Source organism: Odocoileus virginianus, chromosome 5 (genome assembly GCF_023699985.2).
Source record: "Odocoileus virginianus isolate 20LAN1187 ecotype Illinois chromosome 5, Ovbor_1.2, whole genome shotgun sequence".
Taxonomy (NCBI): Eukaryota; Metazoa; Chordata; class Mammalia; order Artiodactyla; family Cervidae; genus Odocoileus; species Odocoileus virginianus.
The window spans coordinates 27,081,190-27,103,787 of record NC_069678.1 but is presented as its reverse complement, the minus strand read 5'-3'; the positions used below and the strand labels follow the sequence as shown (position 1 = coordinate 27,103,787).

The 22,598-nt window shown below is 36.6% G+C and overlaps 1 long non-coding RNA gene across 2 annotated transcripts in view; it reads left to right on the top strand.

Moving 5' to 3' along the window:
- LOC139035046 (uncharacterized) overlaps positions 1-22,598 on the top strand; it is a 465,494-nt gene that overhangs the window by 203,011 nt on the left and 239,885 nt on the right. The window lies entirely within an intron of this gene.

Below are 22,598 nucleotides of genomic sequence, written 5' to 3'. Positions count from 1 at the left end.
CACATAATTCTTTAACACATGGGTAGGATTATGTACCTTCTCAGCTGACAATTTTCCTATGTTTTTGAATTTAATGCGGAGTAAAAGTCAAAGACTTTTAATGCTGTGATCTCTTTTGCCTTTCTAATATCCTCCCTTGCTCTTTCTGCTTCAACCACTTGGGCTCCTTGCTGTTTTTCAAACTTACAGGCACATCCCAATTTTAAGCATTTGTTTTCCAATTTTTTTTCTCCCTGAAATATTTTACTTTGGATACATACATAGATAGATATCTCATATCCTTAAAATATTTCCTGAATTTTCTTCTTTTAAATGAAGACCATGTGGAATCCCTTCATCTCTCATCCATTCTCTTTACCTGATCTTTTCATGCTTGAAATTTTGGTTTTATTTTTCCATTTGGTGTTTCTTACATGCTCGAACATAATATTGCAATGCTTATCTATTATGGTTATTGTTAATTGTCTGTGGAGCCCATTAGTATGTAAATTCCACAAAGGGAGTGATCCTTGTCATTGAAGTAATATAAATGCTTAGAACAATGTTTGACATATAGCAGATGTTGAATTAATGCTTTTGCATAAATAAAAATATTCATGTTCATCTTTCTATGTGGTAGATGCTGTATCATATCCTGTATTTATAACATGAAATAAAATAAGTACCATGTCTACTGTCAAATAAATATGGCATACAGGAAAGAATAGATGATATATGATACGGTGTTTGAAGCCAAGTATATTACATGAACTCATAGAAAAACATTCACATGGATTTTGGGAATCAGTGAGGATTGCTTTGAGGAGTAGTCTGCCACAAGGAAGATAAATAGGTATTTGCAAGATAAAAGATGACCGCATGAGACAGTGAAGAGTATTTCAGGCATGTCAAAAATAAGTGCACAGAAATGAAGGCAAGATAAAGCATGTCTTTAAAGTAACTAAATCTAATGAATATAGATTGAAAAAAAGAGGTCAATGATGAAATTTGAACACATGAGGAGTATTCATAGAATGCAGAGATTCGTAAGCCAGATACAGAAATTTGGGTGTTTACCTGAAAACAATAAGAGACACATTAGAATATTTTAAGCAGAATAGTGCAAGGAATACACAGTCATTATAGGAAGATAACATTGGCTACAGTGTAGAGAAACATTTAAAAAATATAAAGCCAGAGAAAGGAATATTGATTAGCAAGATTTATATCAAGCAATTCAATAAATGATGTTGGATTTTAGTAGCTATATGAAGTATATATGTGTGATTTAATAGAAATTTAGGAGTCAAATTTTCACAGTTATTAACTATGCTAACTGCTAAGTCACTTTAGTTGTGTCCGACTCTGTGTGACCCCATCCCTGGGATTCTCCAGGCAAGAACACTGGAGTGGTTTGCCATTTCCTTCTCCAATGCATAAAAATGAAAAGTGAAAGTGAAGTCGCTCAGTCGTGTCTGACTCTTGGTGACCCCATGGACTGCAGCCCACCAGGCTCCTCCATCCATGGGATTTTCCAGGCAAGAGTACTGGAGTGGGGTGCCATTGCCTTTATATGTGAGTAGAAAAAGGGAAAAGTAAGAGTGATCACACAAAGTTCTTATACTAGCAACAGCAATTGAAAAACAAGGATGGAACAGAAATGCAGACTTGATAATTGTCATTGTATAATAAGTAGATTAATTGTCAGTGTTCACTGTAAAGTGTGACAAAACATGAGGGTCTAATAAAGAAACCTGAAAACTAGCAATATTTAGGCAAAGACAGATAAACTCATGAGAATTCTCAAAAGATGCTATGGAATAGTCAGAGAAGTACAAAGAATGTCAGGGGAATTAAGTGTTTTTAACAGCAGTCAATTATTTCAGTTATTTAAAAAGTTCAAGGAAGTTAAGGGTGAATTAATATGAATTATATAATAGTAATAGAGGTATCTATGGTGATCAAGAAAGAATGTCAATGTAATGATGGCTATGTACATAAAGTGGAAAAGGAGTGAAAAATGACAACTAAGTCCAAAAATTTGAGGGATACATAGATATAGATATAATTTCTGGAATAGCCATTTTATAGAAGATTTGAGAAAAGTTTTTTGCTTTTCTCTTTTGACTTGAATTATTTTTGAAAGAGAAGAGACGAAATAAATCAGCCAAAATCTACTGAAATTATTCTCCGACCTGCTGCTGCTGCTGCTGCTAAGTTGCTTCAGTCGTGTCTGACTCTGCGACCAATGGACTGCAGCCCACCAGGCTCCTCCATCCATGGGGTTTTCTAAGCAAGAGTACTGGAGTTTCCCACCTGAAATAGCAACAAAAGAAAGGCAGACAGAACATATAGAATGATGGTTTGCAAAACACTGAACATCAAACACAAAAGTGTATGATTCCTGAGGCACAGGAACGAAACATTTGAGATCTGTTGCATCAGCTGGGAGGGACTGGGGGCAGGAGGAGAAGGGGACGACAGAGGATGAGATGGTTGAATGGCATCACCGACTCGATGGACATGAGTTGGAGTGAACTCCGGGAGTTGGTGATGGACAGGGAGGCCTGGCACACTGTGATTGATGGGGTCACAAAGAGTCGGACACGACTGAGTGACTGAACTGAACTGAACTGAACTGATTGCCTCAGTTTTCTGCCTGGAGAGAATTTCAGGTAATGGCACAGTGAAAAGGAACCCTGGCAAATCCCAGCAAACTTTCCTAGTTCAAAAGATGATGCTGAGAATCCAAGGAAAGCCAGGCAGCTCCTATTTTCAAGGAAGAGTGCTGGTGAGGAGAGACCTGTATAGAGAACCGCAGAGATCTGTGCAAGATTTCCTCTAAGCTCTCAGCAGAATACTAATCTGTGAATAGGTTTGAGGAATCCACCAAAGACTAATGAAAACACCACATGGAAAGATTAGAGGGAGCTCAGTGTTCATGTGAGGCTGGGAACAGTGCTTATTCTAACCAGCCATTCTGGAAAACTATGTAATTCATGAGGTCATGACTAGAGTACCCATAAAGGCTTTACGTCAGTAGTAAAGAAGAATTCATCTTAGCTCTCGTTCAATATATACTTTTTCAAAAAGCAGGATCCAAAAGAATCAAACTGTTTCCATGTTAACTTACCTATAGCCAACATTTATAACAATGTTAAATAAGTGCTCATGAATGTTTATATGAATACAGAAATATCTAGTATTCATCAACAAAAAATTCACAATGTCTGGCACCCAATAATAAATGATTTGTATGTAAAAAGCATTAAAAATTAAGCCATAGTAAGGATAAAAGTCATTAAGACAAACTGACTCAGAAATACCACAGAAGATAGAATTGGTAGTTAAAAAACACTGTATGTTCAAAAAGTTAAATAAAAGGTTGAGTATGATAAGTAAAGATAAGAATGATATAAAAAGAAGACCTAAATCAGACTTCTGGATATGAAACTACATGATTTGACATGAAAATGAACTCAGTAAGCTTAAAGGCAGCTTAGACATTGCAGATTAAATATTCATAAATTATAAAACATTATGATACAAGTTACCCCAAATTGTAAATGGATATTTTTAAAATAAATAAAAGAGCATCAGTAAGCTGTAGAGGAACTTCTAGTGACCAAATACACATATAATTTAAGTTCCTTAGCTAGAAAGGGGGCTAATGTTTGCAGATATAACAGGGAAAGTTTTCCCTAAAAATGACAAACTCACAGGTAGAAATATTAAAAGCAGACAGAGCAAAAGGCACATTGCATACAAAAGAGAATCAAAAACAAAGATGAGAACAGATTTCTCATTTAAAATAATGAAAATGAGAAGATACAACAACTTTTTTAAACATCTGAAAGAAAAAATATTGTCAGCCTAGAACACCATACCAAGTATATTTTGGAAATAAATTTTTAAAAAATGTTTCAAACATATGAAAAGTGAAAAATGTATTCCCTGAAATCTCACACAACAAGAAATGAATAGGAAGTCCTGTGGGAAGACGATACCACCAGATGTAAATATGGTTGTACACAAAAATAAGCAGAACACCAGAAATAGTAACCATAATATATTAGTGAACGTATGAGGTATTTTTCTTATTATTTAAGTCTATGTGAGATAATCGACTATTTAAAGTAAGGCAATAACATTTTAATGAAAATAACAGTGCACTGTTGGATTTAAAACATATGGATATGTGTGTGTGATCAGTTGTGTCTGACTCATTGTGCCCCCTTGTAGCATGCCTGGTTTCTCTGTCCATGGAATTTTCCAGGCAAGAATACTGGAGTGGGTTGCCATTTCCTACTCCAAACATATGCATATATAAGGTGTAAACCAAAAATAAATAACAGCATAAGATATCAACAGGAAGTGAGAAATCAAGGCATTTATTTGGAAGTTTCTTGTATTATACTTGAAGTGGTATCCTATCACTTAGAGGTAGACTGATAAATATATGTAACTTAGGTCCCTAGAGGAAGCACTAAGATCACAAAGGATTACAACTCATAGCCAAGAAAATAAATAAAATGGGATCATAAAAATATTTATTTCCTAAGACGGCAGAAAAAAAAAGGAAAATTGAAACAAAATGACAATAGATGCTGGACTTACACCCAACGGTGTCAGTAGTAATATTAAATATGCATGTGTGCTAAGTTGCTTCAGTCCTGTCCAAAACTTTACAACTCTGTGGACTGCAGCCTGCCAGGCGCCTCTATCCATGTGATTCTCCAGGCAAGAATACTGAAGTGGGTTGCCATGCCCTCATCCAGGGGATTTTTCCCACCCAGGGATCAAATCCATGTCTGTTGTGGATCCTGCATTTCAGGTGGATTCTTTACTGCTGAGTCACTGCTGAAACCCAGTATTAAATTTACATACTCTAAACCCCCCCCAATCTAAAGGCATAGATTTTTGAATTGAAGAAGAAAGGAATAACTTAAATATAAAGAAATAAGTAGTTCAAAGGCAAAGTCAGAGTGGTGGTGGTTTAGTTGCTAAGGCATGTCCAACTCTTGCGACCCCATGGACTGTATCCTGCCAGTCTCCTCTGTCCATGGGATTCTCCACACAAGAATACTGGAGTGGGTTGACATTTCTTTCTCCAGAGGATCTTCCCAACTCAGGAATTGAACCCTGGTCTGCATTGCAGGCAGATTCTTTATCAACTTAGCTACAAGGGAAGCCCAATGTTAATGTTAAAACAGATTTCAGGGAAGAGACATTTGTCAGAGATAAAGCAAATCATTTCCTAATGATTAAAGAGATGAATTTATCCAGAGGATGTAACAATCCTAAATGTTCATAACATAAAAGAGGTTTATAATATGTGAAGCAAAACTGATATGCAAGGAGATCATTTTGCATAGTTATTTGTAATTATAATCATATATTTTAATTTTCTATCTGGTGCTGAGTCGAGTAGAGATGAAATATTCTTTTCTACCATCCTGCCAAGGTTGCATATATATGAGGAAAAAAATGTACCTCTAGAGTTTGAAGATGGTTTTCTTGGTACCTTGAAGTGTATTCTTTGGTATCAAACATTTGAAAAATACAAAAGTACCTTAAGGACTGGGTGGTTGGGTGAACTTTAAGGATATTTGAAAGGTGCTCGGCAAAGTCTCTGGAGAAGGCAATGGCACCCCACTCCAGTACTCTTGCCTGGAAAATCCCATGGATGGAGGAGCCTGGTAGGCTGCAGTCCATGGGGTCGCTAAGAGTCAGACACGACTGAGCGACTTCACTTTCACTTCTCACTTTCATGCACTGGAGAAGGAAATGGCAACCCACTCCAGTGTTCTTGCCTGGAGAGTCCCAGGGATGGCAGAGCCTGGTGGGCTGCCGTCTGTGGGGTCGCACAGAGTCAGACACGATTGAAGCGATTTAGCAGCAGCAGCAGTCAAAGCCTCAAGGGCCTGAAGGAGTCAGGAGAAGCCCGGTGATGGTAAAGACAAGATCAGTGGAGACTTCAAGGAATGTGAAGACCATGCTTTTTTAGCAGCTGGAAGATGTGGGATTTTCATTACATAGGGGGAGGAATTACAGAAATAACTGTCGCCTATGCTAACCGGAAGTGGCAACCCACTCCAGTGTTCTTGCCTGGAGAATCCCAGGGACGGGGGAGCCTGGTGGGCTGCCGTCTGTGAGATCGCGCAGAGTAGGACACGACTAAAGTGACTTAGCAGCATGCTAACCGGAAAAATAGAAAATAAACTAAATGATTGAACTAAGGTAGAATGTTTAAAACACTACTTGGATTATTTCACTATGTTAAAATGACAGAGGAGAGAAATGAAGGGAAACTTAATTATCCCATTTTCAAGTAAAATTTATAGGAAAGCAAAAAGGAGCCAGCACTTACTGATTATTCAAAGTAAAATTGTGTTTCACATTGCCAGGCCTTCCCATATTTTCAAATTAAGAAAGGGCTTTGGACCAAAGGTGAAATGCAGACTGAAACCTCAATAAATGTCAGAAAGATGTAAGGTGCTTCCTCAGGGAACTATCCTGTTAGAAGCATATCTCTCTAAGGATCTTAAGGACATGCCTCACGAATCTCATCTCTTAAACAATAAGCCTTCAAAGAAACATAATATGTTGTTCTTAGCAGCTTTACAAGAAACTTAAGGGAAAGTATGGATTATTATTTTTTCTTTGTCTTGTTGTTTGGAGGATAATTACAATGTGCTGGCTTCTGCTATACAACAATGACAGTCATAATTATATGTATATATATGTGTGTGTGTATATAAAAATATATATAGGGTAGCTCAAAAGGTCAAGAACCTGCTCACAATGTGGGAGACTGAAGTTCAGTCCCTGGTTCGGGTAGATCCCCTGGAGAAGGGCATTGCAACCCACTCCAGTATTCTTGCCTGGAGAATTCCATGGACAGAGGAGATTGGTGGGCTATAGTCCATGGAGTCACAAAGAGTCGGACATGACTAAGCAACTAACACACACACACACACACCCCCTCTCGCTTTAGAGTCCCCCTCCTCCCCTCCCATCACACCTCTCCAGGTCATGACAAGACAGTCAGATTGGCTGTCTGTATTATATATCAGTTTCCCACTAGTTATCTGTTTTACACATGATGGAGTATTGAGTCAGTTCTTATGAAGTAGTTGAACTGAGAGCCTATTATACAGAGTAAAGTTGGTATGGATTATCGTGATGAGATTTTTTTTTTTAGGATTGAGCTAGGTCAGACTACATCATGGGTCAGCTTGATAAACTCTTGAGATGGGGAACCATACATGAACCTGAGAAGAATGAAGACTTCTAAACATCAGAATAGTTTATCATTTCAAATTCTTCAAAATAACTACTCAGATTAGATTTTTGTCCTCTGAGTACTCAAAATCTAGGAAGAAACACTCCTTAGATTGGATTTCACAGGGTCTTCAGGTTTTGGAGAAGGAATCAAATGTCCTCATGTGGCTGACCCCACTGTTTCCTCAACATTCCATTCACACAGGGCTTTTCTACAGCACTGGTTTTACTCTGAAATACTCTGGTGCTGGAGAGCTGAGTTACTGCTAGTGGTGGTGGTTTAGTCGCTAAGTCATGTCCAGCTCTTGCGACCCCATCAACTGTAGCTTGCCAGGCTCCTTTGTCCATGGGATTCTCCAGGCAAGAATACTGGCTGGAGTGGGTTGCCATTTCCTTCTGCAGGGAGAGTTACTGCTACTGTTGAATGAAACTCATTTTCCAGGGACAATGGTTGGAGAGAAACAAGACAGACCCCAACAGTTCCTTTCTTGCCTTACCTTCCATAGCTTGTTTCATCCCGCAGGACAAAGCCTCTACTCTAATTTCACATACCAATTCAAAACTTCTCTCCGAATTTTTCTGATTCCTCCAAGGTTTCGAGAGGGGTAGCTTGTTTAGCATCTTATTAAGATTTGAACTCTCCATGTATACTTTCTACCAAGTATTGTATTTATCAATAATTACATAATGAGACTGATTTCTCAACACTAAACCAGTTATTAGTCTTCCTTTTCACTTTTTTCCCTAGTCCTAGGAAGAGAATATGAAGACGGTTTCTTGCAGAGTTGAGTTCCAGGTTTACAACCTGCTTAGAACATCTCTGAGGCTGGATTTATCTGCTTCTTTTTGTGTATCATGAAGATCTTTTTTGTACAGTGCTTCTGTGTATTCTTGCCACCTCTTCTTAATCTCTTCTGTTTCTGTTAGGTCCGTATCATTTCTGTCCTTTATTGAGCCCATCTTTGCATGAAATGTTCCCTTGGTAGCTATGATTTTCTTGAAGAGATCTCTAGTCTTTCCCATTCTATTGTTTTCCTCTATTTCTTTGCATTGATCACTGAGGAAGGCTTTCTTATCTCTCCTTGCTATTCTTTGGAATTCTGCATTCAAATGGGTGTATCTTTCCTTTCCTCCTTTGCTTTTTGCTTCTCTTCTTTTCACAGCTATTTGTAAGGCCTCCTCAGACAGCCATTTTGCCTTTTTGCATTTCTTTTTCGTGGGAATGGTCTTGATCCCTGTCTTCTGTACAGTGTCACGACCTCCGTCCATAGTTCATCAAGCACTCTATCAGATCTAGTCCTTTAAACCTATTTCTCACTTCCTCTGTATAATCACAGGAGATTTGATTTAGGTCATACATGAATGGTCTGAAATATCAATAACGGGAGAAATATCAATAACCTCAGATATGCAGATGACACTACCCTTATGGCAGAAAGTGAAGAAGAACTAAAGAGCCTCTTGATGAAAGTGAAAGAGGAGAGTGAAAAAGTTGGCTTAAAGCTCAACATTCAGAAAACCTAGATCATGGCATCCAGTCCCATCACGTCATGGCAAATAGACGGGGAAACAGTGGAAACAGTGGCTGACTTTGTTTTTTTGGGTGCCAGAATCACTGTAGATGGTGATTGCAGCCATGAAATTAAAAGATGCTTACTCCGTGGAAGGAAAGTTATGACCAACCTAGACAGCATATTAAAAAGCAGAGACATTACTTTATCAGGAAAGGTCTGTCTAGTCAAGGCTGTGGTTTTTCCAGTGGTCATGTATGGATGTGAGAGTCGGACTATAAAGAAAGCTGAGCACTGAAGAACTGATGCTTTTGAACTGTGGCGTTGGAGAAGACTCCTGAGAGTCCCTTGGACTGCAAGGAGATCCAGCCAGTCCATCCTAAAGGAGATCAGTCCTGGGTGTTCATTGGAAGGACTGATGTTGAAGCTGAAACTCCAATACTTTGGTCACCTAATGTGAAGAATTCACTGGAATTCACACAGAATTTTTCACTGGAAAAGACCCTGAGGCTGGGAAAGATTGAGGGCAGGAGGAGAACGGGATGACAGAAGATGAGATGGTTGGATGGCATCACCAACTCAGTGGCATGAGTTTGGGTAAACTCCGGCAGTTGGTGATGGACATCGAGGCCTGGTGAGCTGCGGTTAATGGGGTTGCAAAGAGTTGGACATGGCTGAGTGACTGAACTGAACTATTCTGTATCGAGATGGTTGGTGCTGATAACATTCAATTATCATATTTTGTTTACAGTTTAGATCACTGATACTTAAACCTCCTGTAGCAATTAACAGAAATATATATACATTATATATATATATCTCAAGCATACATCTTTTTCATCTCATAGAATAAAATATAGAATCTTATAGAAAAACCTGTGACTTTATCACTTACCCTTTTGAATGCTCATATAATTTACTTCTTGGAAAGAGGACATCTTTTGAGTTCATTTTATTCTCAAATTTAAAAGGAAGCAGTCATGTGGAAAAAATTCCCTCATTTTCACTCTCTGTGGCATTATTCCTCTCAGTTCTCCTGATGAGTTGTGAAAACTGAATAATAAGATGGGGCCATGCCATTTGAGACATACTGAAACACTATATTTGTATTTTTCAAAGATAAGTGGAAAAGGGAGTTTGTTTCTCTCTGGCTCAGCAACAAAATTGGAGTGTTAAAACGATTACTTCAGTTCTATAATAATGATATTTCAAAGCACTTAGATATAATCATTCCATTTCAGTTTTATCCATTTAAAACAAAAACCTACACTGTATCAAGTCCTAACTAACCTCATATGTCCATGGATAATATTTCTTATCCACATAAATTATAAACACTATCGATATTCTTTCTCAGTTATGCCATCCTCATTCATTTTTATTAGGTGTTTCTGTTATTTACCACATCTTAGCTTTGTAGTCTGCAGAAATGTAAGTGGCCTTTATTTTTTCTGTGAAATCTCTGTTCACATTTCTTTACTTAGTTAAATCATACTGATGCACTCAATCTAGTATTAGAATTGGTTAGTATTTTCCTACTGTTCAGAGAAGTGTTTAGATAAAACTGGCATTGTCCCTTAGGAAAAATGTCCCATTCCAATGAAGAAGACTCTTTGTTTCTCAAGTTGATCAGTGAAATAAACCTTCTGGGGGCAAACCATGTACAGGCAGGTGTGCTGACAAGTAGGGTAGTTAAAATTTTAAGACAGTTCCTCTGAAGAATAAAAGAAATTAAATTTGTGAAGGTCACATCTGGGCATTGTAACTTTCAGGCAGATTGCACTTCTTCACATACCATTGGGAATCTAAACAGTATCATAGTGTGGAACTAAATAAGCCATTTTTTTCCTGATGTATTTTATGACCATATTTATGTACTTTATGTATTTATTAATGCTGCCTCCTCTATAAAATTATGCAGTCTATAACAGGATATTTCAGTTTGAAACATCATCTTTGACTTTTTTCCAGTCCATAAGAGTAGACTGTATTATTCATGTGGTTTTTCCAGAATCTATAACCGCGGCGGTCTTTACATGACTGCAGCAATAGCTAAATGTTGACTGCTTAAGCATTGTGAGCCTGCATGGTCGCTGCCACCGCTTCCCAGAGTTACTGGCACTGGACTGGAGCTGAATGTTTTCTATCAACAATGTCTATACCTTCTTGTTCCAACTTGACCTATTCTCTAGTATGGTATACAAAAACCTTGATGTTTAATGGACATCAGAACATTTTGACTTTTTATTCATTTAAGAATCATTTAGACTTATTACCTAAAGTACACAAAGTGTGTACTACACTCTCATTATATTTAACAGGGTTACAAATCTAGACCTGTAAAATTTGAGGGCTCTTTTATTCAGAATATCAAACATTCACTGAATATTATACTGTATACATAGAAATATTTATTTTAATTTTTAATCTATTGCTGTTTGATTGGCACTTCTTTTAGTCAGTTGGTTATCAACTCCAGTTTCTACAATTTTGAATCTTTTTCACAGTTTAGAGTTTTTCTTCTCATATAGCCCAAACTCCAACAAAAGAATATTTCTAAATAGTAAGTACTGTGGACCGCCTTTTTTTATAGGTTACATACTATAGAAAACCACTTTTATTCAGACCATTTTGAATATTTAAATTAGGGATTATCTAAAATGTTTCAAGTTGTGAACTTTCTTCTTTGGAGAGAGCTGCCTCATATAAATGGATTTAAACAGGTAGGTGACTAAGGTAATTCCAGTAAAGTGAATTTTCCACTTCAAATTTCCTGTAGAATGAACTTAGTGCATTACTTTCTTATTGTATATATAATCAATTACCACACATTTTGTGGCTTAAGACAACACTGATGTATTATCTTACAGTTCTAGAGACCCGGTGTTAGAAAATGGGTCTTTCTGGGGTAAAATTGAGAGGTAGACCTGACTATAATCCTCCTGGAAGCTCTACTGGAGAATGTTTCCTTGCCTTTTCCAGGTTTTGGAGGCCACCTTCATTTATTGTCTCCATGCTCTTTCCTCAAGGACCACAGCGTAGCATCTTCAAATTTCTGTCTGATTCTTTCCTCCCCTTTTGCCTTCCTCTTTCACTTTAAAGGACTTTGTATTTATACTAATACTTGGCCCACCCAGATAATCCATGATAACCTATTTTTAAAATTTTTTTATTTATTTTTATTGAAGTATAGTTGATTTACAATGTTGTGTTAGTTTGTGGTGTACAGCAAAGGGATTCATGGATATATGTGCATATATATCCTTTTCCATATTTTTTCTGATTATGATTTAATATAGTATATTGAACATATTAATAGTTTCCTGTGCTATTCAGTAGGTCCTTGTTGTTCATCTGTTTTATATGTGGTAGTTTGAATCTGCTAAAATCTCAAACTCCTGATTTATCCCTCTTTCATCCCTCCCATTTGGTAATCATAAGTTTCTTTTCTGTCTGTGACTCTGTTTATGTTTTGTAAATAAGTTCATTTGTGTCATATTTTAGATTCCAAATATAAGTGATATCATATGGTAATTGTCTTTTTCTGTCTGACTTCAGTTTGTATGATAGTCTCTAGGTCCATCCATTTTGCTTCAAATGGCATAGTTTTATTCTTTTATATTCATGAGAAATATTCCATTGTATATATATATATATGCCACATCTTTTTACATTCATTTATTGATGGACATTTGGGTTGCTTCTATGTCTTGGATATTGTAACTAGTGCTACTATAGATATTGGAGTGCATGTATCTTTTTGAATTAGTTTTTTTCAGATATGTGCCCAGGAGTGGGATTGCTGAATCATACGGCAACTCTGTTTTTAGTTTTTAAAGGAATTTCCATATTGTTTTCCATAATAGCTATACCAATTTACATTTCTACCAACAGTGTAGAAGGAGTCCCTTTTTTCCACACCCTCTCCAACATTTATTATTTTATATTTGTAAATATCTAATTACAGTCTAATAAAATTATCATTTTTCTACTTTCCCTATACTGCTAGCAATCTAGAATCTGTAAAAGCCATTTCCTTTTTGCCTTAATGTTGTCATGGAACTTTGGTTTACATATACTTTAAACTCTCTAAAACATTTCTATATTTTTTTGTACATTAAACAATTATTTATCCTTATTTATCTATTATTTTAAAATATATTTTAATTCCATTCTGTGTTTCTGTGTTCATATTTTAGATCACATTTTTCTTCCTGAAGAACTTGCTTTAATTTTGACTTTTATTTTTAATTATGTTCCTGACAACTTCCCCCAGTCTTTGCAAACATCTTTATTTTCCTTTTATTTTGAAAGATAAGGATATATTCACTTGCTATTAAATTCTAGGTTGGCAGTACTTATACTTTGGAAATATAAAGATGTCATTCTGCTGCCTCTGACTTCTGTCATTAGTGTTGAGAAGAAAGCTGCCATTCTTATAGCTGTTTGAAGAGAAGATATCTTTCTTCTTTTAGCTGACTTTCATGATTTACTTTTTCATGCTTTGAAGCAGGTTTACTGTGAAGAACCTAGGTAAACTTTACTTTTGTATACCCTGTGAAAAGTAAAATTATTTTTTATTCCAGTGAGTCTTTCATAATTTTTAGAAAATGGTTAACCATTCGTCTTTGAATATTTGCATATCTGTGTTCTGTTTTTTCCCACACTTTTCCCCAGTGCTTCAGTTTGTATTTTTTGTTGACTCTCTCCTAGGTAACTGATGTCCTATTGTAATGTGTTCATTTATAACTACCCCTAGTCTTGATTTCAGATATTATATTTTATTTTCTGTTTACAGTGCCAACTAATTTTTATGATAGATTCTAATTCTTTCATAAATTTTATTAACTTTTAATCCTTTTCTCTATTTTTCACTATTTAACATGTTAATCAGTTATTTTCAAGTACTGACTTATTAATTTGAGTATATGAATCATTGATGTAACTGCATCTATTTTCTGTTTTTTTTCCTTGACTTTTAGTCATAGTTTGTTTTTTCTTAGCCTGTTTAGATTTTTATGCCAGTTAGGGTTTAATAATTTTGAGGTTCCAGATGATATTATTTTTCACTTAGTAAAGTTTACCTTTTCCTTTGTGAGTCAAAAATAGGAGAAGCTAGTCATCTAAATCCAATCAGAAATTAAGATGAGTTGGTCTTTGCCATATTTATGGTAAGAATCTATATAACTCTGATTTGCCTTTTTTCCTAAATGTGTCTCTCCTAAGTTTTTTGATTGAGAATTTTCCAAGTCAGTGTCCTTTATCCCAAAAGATTACAAGAGATTTAGTTCTGTTCATTGGAAATTTTACTGTAACTCTCCAGTCTCCACCCACCCCACCTGGCTTAACCATCAAGTAGTGTTTTGAGGAAGCTGGCAATGTTTTTTAAATAAGTGCCCACTCAGTCAAGTTTTGACTTCATAAGTATCACAAGATTAAGAGTTTTTCTCTCTGCTTTTTATAAGATTTGTTTTGTTTCCCCAGTATCTTATGCAGTCAGCCAGTCATATGTATCCCCTTGATTTCCAGCTTGCTGAACTACTAAAGATTTTTGTTTTCTCGTCGCCATTTCCCATCCAGATCTTAAAACTCCCTGTTTTAAGGTCTCCTGCAGTTAGATTAGCTTGTCTGGAGAATCTCCCTTTTTAGTTATGATTAGTAAGTTTAGGTATATAGGAAACATTGTAAGCACAACATCTTATCAAAGGCACATTCCAGGGATTAAGGCATGAAACTTGGTCCATTTTGGAACTTGGCTTACCAAAATATCTATATGTAAAAATCCCAAACCATTCATGAGTTTATTCCTAATTTATTCAGTATAATAGGCAGCAAACCATCTGAGTTTAGGTCTACAAACACTGCTTATCTCGCTATACTCTGCTTTTATTCTTTAGCTTCTGTTTGAAAAGCAGCCCTTGTGTATGGGCCTTTGCTTTAATCACAGGTGGATTCAAATGCTATCAATTTCAGAAAGACAGAGACCTTCTAGACAAAACATTGCTTTTCATTCTACTTCATATGTTTTCAAATATTAAATATTGAGAGTCTAATTTGTACCAGATCCTCTTCTTGGTACTGAGAATAATGCAATGAATGGGCCAATAACCTATTCTTACAGAGCACAGTTGTGGGGAGGGAACCTAACATTAATATTTAAAGAAACACACCGTTAGTGTTATATAACATCTGTTATAAAACATTTGAACTTTGTGACAATTGAACTTTAAAAGTAAAACAGGAATGAGGATTAACCAAGTGCCTTGGAGAGATTTGATGGTTGAATTTTCTTATAAAGGGGCCAGGGAAAACCTAATAAAGAAGGTGACATTTGAATGACAATTAAAACTAATCTTCACTTTTGTTTTTGTCTCCTTCTCTTTTTACATTTTGAATATTAGTGCCTTTTTTTTTTTTAGGGTTCCACCACTGTTTTTTTATTTTAAACACTTTGCACTATTTGTGCATGGTATATCTATGTTTCTCAAAGTTTAATCTGAAAACCAAGCATATTAGAATCACCTGGAGTACATTTTAACATGCAAATTCCAAACTGTACATAAAACTTTGAGTCTGAATATTGGCTATTGGTATTCCCGGCTTTTAACAAACTTCAGGCTTCAGTCCATTGGGTCTCACAGAGTTGGACACGAGTGAAGCGACTTAGCACGCATGAATGTATGTATGTTGATGCTTATGCAAAATAAATTTGATAACTTTTTCTATAAAAAATGATTAAATCTGTCTCCAATGTGGTTACCATAGATATGTTGGCAATACATTTGCCTCTCTACTGCCCGGTAATAAATATCTGTTAAATAAAGCATCAAAGGTCTGCAAATAATCCCTGCACAATAGTGTCACCTGTGTCCTAGTCACAAATTCCAATTGATTCTACTTGGTTCCCTTTAAATTTTGTATAAATAGAGTCATCATTTAAGCATAAAATTCTTGTATATATGCATGTACATGTGTGTGAGTATATTAGTCATCTAGTATTAAAATATTTGTCTTTATCACATAAAAATTCATTAACCAATTACATTTTAACTGCCTGCATTATTTATTGTTACACAATGCAACTTAATGAAGAACCACAAAACCGCAATAGCATGAAAATATAAACAGACCCCTCATTCCTCTCTGTAAAAATGTATTGACTTTTAAAGTAAAATTTAACCTTAGTTACTGGAACACCTAACATATCAAATATATATTTTTATATTTGATAAAACAAGTTAGATGATAATGAAATTTATGACATGGTCCTTCTCAAAAAGGGGGAAACAGAAAATGTAAGATATAATAAATGTTATTACTGACTTGTCTCCATCACATGCACAGAGAATCCCATTAGTGAAGTACAACTTATCTGAAATCACATCTTACACTTCACCAATGGAATTCCTTGGTGATTCAGATGGTGAAGAGTCTGCCTGCAATGTGGGACACCCGAGTTCGATCCCTGGGTCAGGAAGATCCCCTGGAGAAGGAAATGGCAACCCTTTCCAGTATTCTTGTCTGGAAAAATCCCATGGGTAGAGGAACCTGGCAGGCTCCAGTCCATGGGGTTGCAAAGAATTGGACACAGCTGAGCGACTTCACCTCACACTTCACCAGCAACATCCTCATTAGTTCTGACTGCACTACTGTGATTCATACTGACCTCCCTGGTTTCACACTTGTGGCCTCACAATCTCACCACCACCCTGGAACTGAAACTGAGTGACCTGTTGTTGTTTTGCATCCGCCTCCCTGTAACAATCCAGTCTTCACACTGTCCTCTAAGCGTTTAAACTACTTCTCAGCTTCACATTCTTCCCCTCTCAAGCTGCTCCAACACAAAACTTTTGTTCCTTTAACAGCCCAGACACATCCTTACCTAACAGCCTTCGCACTTACTTCCTATGCCTAAAATATTTTTAACGCAGCCTTCTACATAACTCTGTCCTTCACATCACTTAGATCAGCAGACTGTTCATTTACATATAGTTGAGGGAAACAGATCAAGTAACATACCAAGTGACAGAAAGTACATATGACAATTTATGACTCAGGCTAGACTAAAACTCAACTTTTCCAGACAAGTAAATGATACACTATAAGAACTTGCATCATAATATGCTAATATTAATTTCAAGGTTATTTCTGATCTGAATTTATATGCAACTGTGGGAATTTTATGAGCAGTTTCATTTTTTTGATTGTTGCCTATCAACTTAGTTTTAATTCTACAAATAATATTTATTAATAATAATTGGCAGGAATCATAGAGATTGTTTAGGCCAATTTATTCTAAGGTTTAAAATCCACTCTAAAGCAACTACTATTGCTATCTTAGAGCATATGAATACCAGCAATGATGGAAAAATTACTACTTCATGAAGCAGCTTAGTTCTTTTCTTGGAAAACCTAATGCAAAATTCTTCCTTATACTGAGGTGAATATGAGTTGCATTTCCCTCTTAATTTTTTTGTTATTTAAGTATAACTTGCATCACTTTCATTTATAGTCACATGTATGTTGTGTAAATTTGTTTCAAGTCAAACTTTATTAATAATTTTAACTATAGATGAAAAATTGCTGTCATGGCCAATTTCTATAACTGTAGGAACAGTTTCAGATATATTTCTTTATTCTGTATTCCCCAGGTATTGCTCACACACAACATCAGATTATATTATCAATTCTCCAGTTTTTAAAATTTTTCCTTTCTTAAAATCTTCTAGAAGATGAGATACTTTATGGAACAGAGAAAAGTTTTCTGAGCTAAGGACATTCAGGACTAACCCAACCAAAGCTGAGCTTTCAGCTGACCTCGGATGCACAAATGAACCCCTCTGAAATCAGCTGATCTCCTTCCAAATTAATCTATTCATAGACTTCTGGGAGTGAGGGTATATATATATATATATATATATATATATATATATACATATATATATACACACACATATATATGTGTGTGTGTGTGTGTGTGTATAGTATAGTAAATTTCTAAGTGCATAACCAGGACACTGTTTTTGTTTATATCCTGTGAGCACGTCACCACAATTGGGGCAAAAAACATATCCATCATTTCCAAAAGTTTCCTCCCATTCTCTTCATTTGTAATAATGATAATAATAGTTATTGTATTAATACTTTATGATGGATACACTTAATGCTACCATTTTAGCAAATTTTTAAGTCTAGCATACTGTTCTGTTAACTATCGACACTATGTTGTACAGCAGATACCTAGGACTTTGTTACCCTCCATCATTAAAATTTGTAACCTTTGACTAAACCTCCCATTTCCCAGTTTCCCCAACCTCTGGCAACTGCCATTCTCCTCTTGTGTTTCTATTTTAGATTCCTCATAGAAGTGGTATTATGTAGTATTGTCTTTGTGTATCTGGCTTATCTCAGCATAAAGTTCTTCAGTTTCATTCATATTTTTACAAAAAGCTGGATTTCCTTCTTTTTGTGTCCTTAGTTGCTCAGTGGTGTTCGGCTCTTTGCAAACCCATGGACTATAGTCTGCCAGGATCCTCTGTCCATGGGGATTCTCCAGGAAGGTATACTAGAGTGGCTTGCATTGACCACCTCCAGGGGATCTTCCCAACCCAAGGATCAAACACAGGTCTCCTGCGTTGCAGGTGGATTTTTTACCAGCTGAGTTACAGGGAAGTTGTATGTATATACCATATTTTCTTTATCCATTCATCTGTTACTGTAATGATTGGATACGTTGGATGTAAAGAGCATTTTGTGACAGTGTGAATTAATGATAAACTCAGCAAAAGATAGAGATAGAGTAATGTAGTGAAGGGATGTTGATGATATACTATTCCTGGCAGTATTGGAAGTAATACTTCAGCCACATGATGTGAAGAGCCGACTCATTGGAAAAGACTCTGATTATGAGAAAGACTAAAGCCAAAAGCAGAAGAGAGCAGCAGGGAGAGAGATGGTTACATAGCATCACTGTCTCAGTGGACATGAATCTGAGCAAATTCCGGGAGAGTGGCCAGAGAAACCTGGTATGCGATAGTCAGTGAAGTCACGAAGAGTCAGACATGACTTTGTAACTGAACAACAGTAGTAATCACAGTGTCTACCTCTGATTTAGTTCAGTTCAGTCGCTCAGTTGTGTCCAACTCTTTGCGACCCCATGAATGACAGCACACCAGGCTTCCCTGTCCATCACCAACTCTCAGAGTCCACCCAAAACCATGTCCGTCGAGTAGATGGTGCCATTCGACCATCTCATCCTCTGTTGTCCCCTTCTCTTCCTGGCTTCAATCTTTCCCAGCATCAAGGTCTTTTCCAATGAGTCAGCTCTTCATATCAGGTGGCCAAAGTATTGGAGTTTCAGCTTCAACATCAGTACTTCCAATGAACACCCAGGACTGATCTCCTTTAGGATGGACTGGTTGGACCTCCTTGCAGTATAGGGGAATCTGAAGTGTCTTCTCCAACACCACAGTTCAAAAGCATCAATTCTTCAGCACTCCCCTTTCTTTTTAGTCCAACTCTCACATCCATACATGACCACTAGAAAATTCATAGCCTTGACTAGATGGACCTTTGTTGCCAAAGTAATGTCTCTGCTTTTTAATATGCTATCTAAGTTGGTCATAACTTTTCTTCCAAGGAGTAAGCGTCTTTTAATTTCATGGCTGCAATCACCATAGGCAGTGATTTTGGAGCCCAGGTAAACAGAATCAGCCACTATTTCCCCATCTTTCTGCCATGACGTGATGGGACCAGATGCCATGATCTTAGTTTTCTGAATGTTAAGCTTTAAGCCAACTTTTCACTCTTCACTTTCACTTTCATCAAGAGGCTCTTTAGTTCGTCACTTTCTGCCATAAGGGTGGTGTCATCTGCATATCTGAGGTTATTGATATTTCTCCTGGCAATCTTGATTCCAGTTTGTGCTTCCTCCAGCCCAGCATTTTTCATGATGTACTCTGCATATAAGTTAGATAAGTGGGATGACAGTGTACAGCCTTGACGTACTCCATTACCTATTTGGAACCAGTCTGTTGTTCCATGTCCAGTTCTAACTATTGCTTCCTGATCTGCATACAGGTTTCTCAAGAGGCAGGTCAAGTGGTCTGGTATGCCTTTCTCTTTCAGAATTTTCCAGTTTATTGTGATCCACACAGTCAAAGGCTTTGGCATAGTCAATAAAGCAGAAAAAGATGTTTTTCTGGAACTCTCTTGCTTAATCAATGATCCATCAAATGTTGGCAATTTGATCTCTGGTTCCTCTGCCTTTTTTAAATCCAGCTTGAACATTTGGAAGTTCACGGTTCATGTATTGCTGAAGCCTGGCTTGGAGAATTTTAAGCATTACTTTTCTAGCGTGTGAGATGAGTGCAATTGTGTGGTAGTTTAAGCATTCTTTGCATTGCCTTTCTTTGGAACTGGAATGAAAACTGACGTTTTCCAGTCCTGTGACCACTTCTGAGTTTTCCATATTTGCTGGCATATTGAGTGCAGCACTTTTCACAGCATTATCTTCAGGATTTGAAATAGCTCAACTGGAATTCCATCACCTCCACTAGCTTTGTTTGTAGTGATGCTTCATAAAGCCCACTTGACTTCACATTCCATGATGTCTTGCTCTAGATGAGTGATCACACCATCGTGATTATCTGGGTGATGAAGATCTTTTTTGTACAGTTCTTCTGTGTATTCTTGCCACCTCTTCTTAATCTCTTCTGTTTCTGTTAGGTCCATACCATTTCTGTCCTTTATTGAGCCCATCTTTCCATGTTCCCTTGGTATCTCTAATTTTCTTGAAGAGATCTCTAGTCTTTCCCATTCTATTGTTTTCCTCTATTTCCCTGGGTTGGGAAGATCTCCTGGAGAAGGGAGAGGTACACACTCCAGTATTCTGGCCTGAAGAATTCCATGGACTGTATCGTCCATGGGGTCGCAAAGAGGCGGACACGACTGAGTGACCTTCACTTTCACTATTCCTGTATGAGATTTGATATATAAAAGTCCTATTACTATTTTAAGATAATAATATTACTAATTTCCTTTAAGATTAATATCGGCTTGTACTTCTTTCCCATAATGTCCTTATAAAATTTTGTGGCCAATGTGATAAATGATTTCACAGAATGAACTAATATTTCTCACACAGTTTATTTTTCCATAGAATTTAAGTAAAATTGATTTTATTTATTTTTATGAAAAATTGGTTTATTTCTGTGTGGATCACAAGACACTGTGGAGAACTGGTAAAAAGATGGGAAGACAAGACCACCTGATCTGCCTCCTAAGAAATCTGTATGTAGATCACGAAGCAACAATTAGAACTGGACATGGAACAACAGAGTGGTTCCAAATCAGGAAAGGAGTATGTCAAGGCTGTATGTTGTCACCCTGTTTATTTAACTTATATGCAGAGTACATCATGCAAAATCCTGGGCTGGGTGAAGCACAACCTGGAATTAAGATTGCTGGGAGAAATATCAATAACCTCAGTTACGCAGAGGACACCACCCTTATAGCAGAAAGTGAAGAAGAATTAAAGAGCTTATTGATGAAAGTGAAAGAGGAGAGTGAAAAAATTGGCTTAAAGCTCAATATTCAGAAAACTAAAATCATGGCATCTGGTTCCATCACTTCATGGCACATACAGTGAAATACTTCATTTTGGGGGCTACAAAATCAGTGCCTATGGTGAGTACAGCCATGAAATTTAAAAATCTTTGCTCCTTGGAAGAAAAGTTACGACCAACCTTGACAGCATATTAGAAAGCAGAGACATTACTTTGCCAACAAAGGTCTGTCTAATCCAAAGCTATGGTTTTTCCAGTAGTCATGTATGGATGTGAGAGTCAGACTACAAAGCAAGCCGAGCGCTGAAGAATTGATGCTCTTGAACAGTGGTGTTGAAGAAGACTCTTGAGAGTCCCTTGGACTGCAAGGAGATCCAACCAGTTAATCCTAAAGGCAGTCAGTCCTGAATATTCATTGGAACAACTGATGCTGAAGCGGAAACTCCAGTACTTTGGCCATCTGATGCAAAGAACCGGCTCATTGGAAAAGACCCTGACACCAGGAAACATTGAAGGTGGGAGGAGTATGGGACAACCGAGGATGAGATAGTTGAATAGCATCACCAATGCGATGGACATGAGTCTACATAGCCTCTGGAAATTAGTGATGGACTGGGAAGCCTGGTGTGCTGCAGTCCTTGGGGTTGCAAAGAGTTAGACATGACTGAGCGACTGAACTAACTGACTGACTAACAGAGTTTTAACACTCACTATGCATTTCGTTTCACATACTTTACTGCAAATCAGTATTTCAGTTATAAAGCTGACCTCAACTCTAGAAGTATACTAGTAGTATCTGTTATATTCTTAAGTACACATAATGGAAAAGGGATTAATTGAAATATAATTAACATATAACATTATGTTCAGGTTTATAACATAATAATTCAATATTTGTGTGTATTACAAAATGGTCACCTCAGTAAGTCTTGTTAACATCCATTACCACACAGAGTATTTTCTGAAATAAAATTTTTTTCATTGCTGTTTAATATCAGGAAAAAACGTTCTGCAATTCAATGGACCATCTCTCAACAGAGATATTTTTAATTCATTTTGAGTAACTTTATTATGAATATGTATGTAAAATATAGTTATTTTTATTTCTAATGTGAAATATTATTAAAGAATCAGAAGTATAAATTTTAAAGCTATATGAATGTTAACTTTAATTGGGCTAAAAAATATGTATGCTTTTGAATACTTACTCAGTTTTCTTTAACAAATAGTAATCCTGATAATCTTGACTTAGAATCAA